Below are 7,704 nucleotides of genomic sequence, written 5' to 3'. Positions count from 1 at the left end.
CACTTTAGCACTTTGGTGTAGTTTGATCAGATTTTATTGACAGTAGTGTCCCTTTGGCATCTCAAGCAGAAAACTGTCACGACATTCTCTTTTGAATTCCCATGTTGTCACATGTCCATTGTATATGGAAATATGTGACATCATGCCTAAACCAAACGAGGATGACTTGATCAGAGCAGCCTTCATTCGTTATACAAAATGTATTTAGTTGTGGTCTATCCAATCCCTTATCCAGAAAAGTGTTTGAACAAACAGACAACATTGACACCCACAAACAACCCGCTCTGCAGTAAACCACATTCCTGCAGTGCTGCAGGAATGTTAAAGAGTCAATGGAGCTTCAGCAGTGTGTCACCAACACCCTGACTGAATGATGACTGCACAGCCTCAGGTGTAGCTCCTCCTGCAGGCTTGCATGCACAGGCGTGCCTTAGTTCAACAGTTTTTTCTATTTTTTGTTTTTGAATTGATTAACTCTGATGAGTTTTAACCCTCCTGTTGTCTTCGGGTCAAATCTGACCGATTTAATACTTTCATCAATCATAATTTTTTTGTTTTACATTTGATTGCATTAAGGCTTTATGATATCCTTCACAGTAGACATTTGAACAAACATTGCTGATCACCACTTTCATTGAATTTTGGATGATCTAGTCAACTTTGTAACACCCATGGTGTTCCCGGTCTGACCGCCATAAAGAAAAGGAATTAGTAACCATCCGGATAAGATCAGATCAGATCAGATCCTCAGATCCACACACACACACACACACACACACACACACACACACACACACACACACACACACACACACACACACACACACACACACACACACACACACACACACACACACACACACACACACACACACACACACACACACACACACACACACACACACACACACACACACACACACACACACACACACACACACACACACACACCCAATCCCCCCATGTGAATCACACCTGGCACTCACAATACATGTTCAGTGTCTGTTCTTTGTATATTCACTGCAGTTTTCCATGTATACCAGTAGTCTGATACAATATTTACAGTTTGAAAGGGTGTTCAATGACATTTGGTGATGATTAATGTTTTTTGTGTTAATGTAATAGCAGTTAAAACAGGACCGGTCAAATTTGACCGCAAACACCAAAGTAAGGGGGTAAACGAAGACAATAGGAGGGTTAATACAGCTACATCTCAAATGAGTTGGTGCTGAATTGATAGGGTGTTGTTGTATTTACCACTTTTCCCCTACATATATTGTCCATAATGCATGTGTTAGGAACCTTGACTCAATAGTTAAATGCAAAACCCAGAGACAAAAAAAGGTTTGAAAAAAAAAAATCTTTAATTGCAAAAACAGAATCACTCTTTTAGAGGAAATAACAAAATGACCAAATTAAAGTGCTCACATGGAGGGAAAAAGGCAAAACACTGAATCTCTTAAGCGATGGCTTGGATCTGGCTTCTTGGGACAACGAACAAGACAAACCGACAAATAACAAGGGGAGACAGGACAATATATACATGAGGTAAGTGGGCACAGGTGGAAACAATCAGGGGCGGGGCAGACACTGACGATGGCGGGAAAAAGAACCAAGGCAGGAAGTAAAGGGACCTGGAATGAGACAAGGAGAGTAAAAAATAAAACAGGAAGTGGAACATAAACTAAATTAACATGAACATGACAATCACAAACATGACACAACTTAACATAATTGGTGGGACACTACAGTACCCACCCATCTAGGGCCGACTCCCGACGGCCCAGGCTGCTCAGGGTGATGATCGTAGAAGTCACTGATGAGTGTCTTGTCCACAACGAAAGTCGAGGAGACCCAGCAACGCTCCTCAGTGCCGTAACCCTCCCAATCGACCAAGAATTGTCGTCCTCTGCCCCGTTTGCGGACCGCCAGAAGTTTCCTGACTGTGTACACCGGGCCGCCTTCAATGATCCGGGGCGATGGAGGGGGCATGGAGGCGGGAACCACAGTGCTCTCTCGAACTGGCTTGATTTTGCTCACGTGAAACGTGTGATGGACCCTCAAAGATCTGGGGAGTTTGAGGCGCACAGAGACAGGGTTAATGACTCTTGAAATTGGGAAAGGACCCACAAACCTCGGTGCCAACTTCTGGGAGTGAACGTGTAGGGGTAGATCCTTGGTGGAGAGCCAGGCTTTCTGGCCCACCCTGTAGAGGGGGGCCGCACGCCGGTGACGATCCGCCGCTGACTTCATCCGGGTCGAGGTCCGGAGTAGCGCCTGCCGAGCACCGGCCCAAACCCGCCGACAGCATTGGACCATGGCGTGCGGATGGAACCTTGACTTCTTCCTCATTAGCAGGAAAGAGAGGAGGCTGGTACCCGTTAGCACACTGGAGACACAAGGTTGGTATTAACTATGATACTGCTGTTTCTAAACGGACCACTATTGCGGTAAGCATGTTGTAACTTCCGGTTGTTGTTGTTGTCATCTCCGGTTATCCCGTGTGCCTGTTCTGTTGCTGATAGCTTATTATCTTAAACTTAATCGATCGTTTTAAAACTCTTGATCACGGCAACTGCCTGACGTTGTAATCACACGTTACTACAGCTTAAGCACTCACAACTCTCCTTCTCTTAGCGACTGTAACTTCACAGTTGCCTACACTCTTTTCGGGTTTGCTAACGGTAGTTACTTTAGCTTGATAGCTAGCCATGGCTCTTTCCCCACCCTCGGGTGCTATTTCCTGCTCTAACTGTCTCATGTTTGGTTACTTCCCTACCTCCTTTACTGGTACTGATACATGTGTTAAATGTAGTATAGTTGTTAGGTTGGAGGCGGGAATCATAGCCATAGAAGCCCGGCTCTGCATCTTAGAACGTAACTCAGCTACAGTAAAGCCCGTGTTAGCCGGTGCGGACCGGCAAAAGGTAGCTCCTCTTAGCCGTCCCCCGGCAACTCCCGAGCAGCAGGGAGATTGGGTGACTGTTCAGAAGGGGCATAACGCGAAACCCGCAGGTCCCCACCAACCCGTTCACGTATCTAACAGATATTCCCCACTCAGCGAGACACCCGCTGAGAAGCCAACTCTGGTTATTGGTAGCTCTATTATGAGACACGTGAATTTAGAGACCGAAACCTCCACAGTCACATGCATTCCGGGGGGCCAGAGCGGGCGACGTTGAGGCGCATCTTAAACTGCTGGCTAAAAATAAACATAAATACAGTAGGATTGTTATTCACGTCGGTGGTAATGGTGTTCGTTTACGCCAATCAGAATGCACCAAACTTAATGTGGCGTCGGTGTGTAGTTATGCTAAAACAATGTCGGACACCGTAATCTTCTCTGGTCCCCTCCCCAATCTGATCAATGATGACATGTATAGCCGCATGTCATCATTTCAGCGCTGGTTGTCTTGGTGGTGCCCAGCAAACAATGTGGGCTTCGTGAATAATTGGACAGCCTTCTGGGGAAAACCTGGTCTGATTAAGAGAGACGGCATTCATCCTACTTTGGTGCAAATCTCATTTCGGCAAACATTTCAGGGCTTTGTGGACTTAATCCATGACAAACTGGAGTTGAGACCAGGAGGCGGAGTCGCAGTCTTACACGCTTCTCTGCGCTCTCTCCTAGGCAGTCATCCATAAGGATCCCGAACCCAATAAAATACCCAATATTAACGGTGTGTGTGTCTGCCCAAGGACAATTTAAGGTAAACCTAATAGAGGTGTCATACATAATAACCAAATAAAAGTAAATGTAACAACTACTACAGTGCAACAAAACAGGAAGATTAAATGTGGTCTCTTAAACATAAGATCTCTAGCATCTAAAGCAATATTGGTAAATTATTTAATATCAGATTATAATATTGATATATGCTGTCTCACTGAAACTTGGTTGAGACATGAAGAATATGTCAGCATAAATGAGGCCACTCCACCCAGCCATATCAATACTCATATTGCCCGAGGCACGGGCCGAGGAGGTGGAGTTGCAGCAATCTTTGACTCGAGTTTACTTATCAATACTAAACAAAAATTTAATTATACCTCCTTTGAAAGCCTCGTTTTTAGTCTTACGCATCCGACCTGGAAAACTTTGCAGCCAATCTTATTTGTTACAGTGTACCGTGCACCAGGTCCTTATTCAGAATTCTTGTCAGAATTCTCTGAGTTTTTATCAGCTTTGGTACTTAAAAAAGATAAAGTAATTATCGTAGGTGACTTTAATATTCATGTTGACGATGATAAAAATAGCCTTACTGTTGCATTTAACTCTATATTAGATTCTGTTGGTTTTTGTCAGAGTGTAAATAAACCAACCCACTGCTATAATCACACTCTTGACCTTGTTCTGACTTATGGTATTGAAATTGAGCAACTATTAGTCGAACCGCATAATCCTGCTTTATCAGACCGTTTCTTTTGAAGTACTGTTACTAGACTACAAAGCATTAGTCAAAAGCTCTTGCAGCAGAAACCTATCTGTTAGTGCTATAGCCAAATTTAAGGAAGAGATTCCACCAATACTTAACTCGATAGCATGTCTGCATGTAAGGGAGGAAACTTATACAAAATGTACACCACCCCAAATTGATCATGTTGTTGATAGTGCTACAGATGCGCTGCGAATAAAATTAGACTCTGTTGCTCCTTTGAAAAAGAAGAAAATAAAACAACATAGATTAGCTCCATGGCATAATGCCGAAACCCGCAAAATAAAGCAAAAGTCGAGACGACTTGAAAGGATATGGCGTTCCACTAAACTTGAAGAATCTCGTTTAATTTGGCATATTACTCTCAATGAATATAAGAAAACACTGCGTAAAGCGAGAGCAGCCTACTACTCTTCATTAATAGATGAGAATAAGAATAATGCAAGATTTATTTTCAGCACTGTAGCCAGGCTGACAGAGAGCCACAGCTCGATTGAACCTTCTATTCCAATAGCACTCAGTAGTAATGATTTTATGTGCTTCTTTAACGATAAAATTGTTACTCTTAGAAACAAAATGAATGACCTCTTGCCTTTGACCAGTATAATGTTATCAACAGCTCCCGGAAACGTAAGTTCTAATATTACACGAGATAGTAAACTAGAATGCTTTTCAGCCATAAACCTTCAACAATTAAATTCAATGATTCTCTCTTCTAAACCATCAACGTGTATCTTAGACCCGATTCCAACTAAGCTGTTAAAATAAGTTTTTCCATTAATTAGAACTTCTTTATTAAATATTATGAATATGTCTTTATTATCAGGCTATGTTCCACAATCATTCAAAGTAGCAGTGATAAAACCGCTTCTTAAAAAGCACAACCTCGATCCAGAGGTTTTAGCCAACTATAGACCTATTTCTAATCTTCCGTTCCTCTCAAAGATTCTTGAGAAAGCAGTCGCAAAATAGCTGTGTGATTACTTAAAAAACTATGATTTATTTGAAGATTTTCAGTCTGGCTTTAGAACACATCATAGCACAGAGACAGCTCTGGTTAAAGTCACAAAGGACATTCTAATAGCCTCAGACAAGGGACTTGTCTCTATTCTTGTTTTGCTCGATCTCAGTGCTGCATTTGATACTATCGACCATGATATCCTATTGCAAAGACTAGAGCACTTAGTTGGCATACAGGGAACTGCTTTAGGCTGGTTTAGGTCCTATCTATCTGAACGATCTCAGTTTGTACGTGTCAACGAGGAATCTTCCACGCAAACCAAAGTTAGCCAAGGAGTAACACAGGGCTCAGTGCTCGGACCTATTTTGTTCACATTATATATGCTTCCGCTAGGCAATATTATAAGGAATCATTCTGTAAACTTTCATTGTAATGCGGATGATACTCAACTATATTTATCAATCAAGCCTGATGAAATTTATCATCTAAATAAAATTCAAGACTGCCTCAAGGACTTAAAAACGTGGATGACCTTACATTTTTTGATGTTAAACACGACCAAAACTGAAGTTATTGTACTTGGCCCAAAGAATCTACGAAACAAACTATCTAAAGATATACTAACTATGGATGGCATTAATGTGGCCTCCAGTGAGACTGTAAGGAATCTTGGTGTTATATTTGATCAGGAGTTATCCTTTAACGCCCACATAAAATCAATTTCAAGGACCGCCTATTTCCATCTACGTAACATTGCAAAAATCAGGCATATCTTGCCTCAAAACGATGCAGAGAAACTCGTCCATGCATTTGTTACTTCAAGGCTGGATTATTGTAACTCCTAATTATCAGGGTGTACCAAGAAGTCAGTCAAGTCGCTTCAGCTGATTCAAAATGCTGCAGCTCGTGTACTAACCAGAGTTAGGAAAAGGGACCACATTACTCCTGTTCTGGCTGCCTTACACTGGCTCCCTATAGAACACAGGATAGAATTTAAAATTCTTCTTCTCGCCTACAAAGCCCTTAATGGGCAGGCGCCATCTTACCTTAAAGAACTCATTATACCCTACTGTCCTACTAGGGCATTGCGTTCCAAGAACGCAGGGTTGTTGGTTGTTCCTAGAGTCTCTAACAGTAAAATGGGAGCCAGAGCCTTTTCTTATCAAGCTCCACTTTTGTGGAATCAGCTTCCAGTTTGTGTTCGGACGGCAGACACCCTATCCGTTTTTAAGAGTGCGCTTAAGACCTTCCTTTTTTATAAAGCTTATAGTTAGGGCTGATTAGATTCAGCCCCTAGTTTTGCTGATATAGGCTTAGTTTGTCGGGGGACATCTTACTTCTTCCTTCTCTCTGTATACACCTGTGTACTCTCATGTTCCGATTAACCCAGCTTCCCCAAATTTCTTTCTTTTTGGTGTCTATATACGCCGGGATCCGGAGTCATGGATGATCCTGCGGTCCTGTGTCATGGATCGCGAGTCCTGGATCTTGAGTCCTGGCTGTGGTCCTGGATCATAAGTCCTGGATGGATATCCTCGTGGATTCATCTTCCTATTATACACACATGCATTTCCAAACATTTGGACTACCTATGTTACAAATGTATTATCTTTTCAATTTACACACGGCATCTATTGCACGTCTGTCCGTCCTGGAGAGGGATCCCTCCTCTGTTGCTCTCCCTGAGGTTTCTCCCATTTTTCCCTTTAAACTGTTGGGTTTTCTCCAGAACTTTTTCCTTGTACAATGTGAGGGTCTAAGGCCAGAGGGTGTCGTATTGTCATACTGATATTCTGTACAAACTGTGAAGTCCACTGAGACAAATGTAACATTTGTGATATTGGGCTATATAAATAAACATTGATTGATTGATTGACTGGAAAGGGGAAAGACTGGCAGAGAGTGTTGTGGGCATACTCTACCCAGGTAAGGTGATTGCTCCAAGTGGTCTGTTTCTGGGACACGAGGCACCTGAGGCATGTTTCGAGGTCTTGGTTCAGGCGCTCTGTCCGACCGTTGGACTGCGGGTGATAACCGGAAGATAAGCTGACGGTGGCGCCAAGGAGCTGGCAAAACTCCTTCCAGAAGTTGGAAATGAACTGTGGTCCTCTGTCACTGGGTAAACCATGGATTCTGAACACGTGAGTTAACATGACCTCTGCCGTCTTCTTGGCAGAGGGAAGTTTGAGCAGAGGAATGAAATGTGCCATCTTTGAGAAACGGTCTACCACTGTCAGGACGGTAGTGTTACCTTTGGAGGGCGGTATTCCAGTCAAAAAGTCCATGGAGATGTGCGACCATTGTCGC

The sequence above is a fragment of the Notothenia rossii genome (genome assembly GCF_949606895.1).
Source record: "Notothenia rossii genome assembly, chromosome: 2".
NCBI lineage: Eukaryota > Metazoa > Chordata > Actinopteri > Perciformes > Nototheniidae > Notothenia > Notothenia rossii.
The sequence above is the reverse complement of the archived record's forward strand: the minus strand, read 5'-3'. Positions refer to the sequence as shown.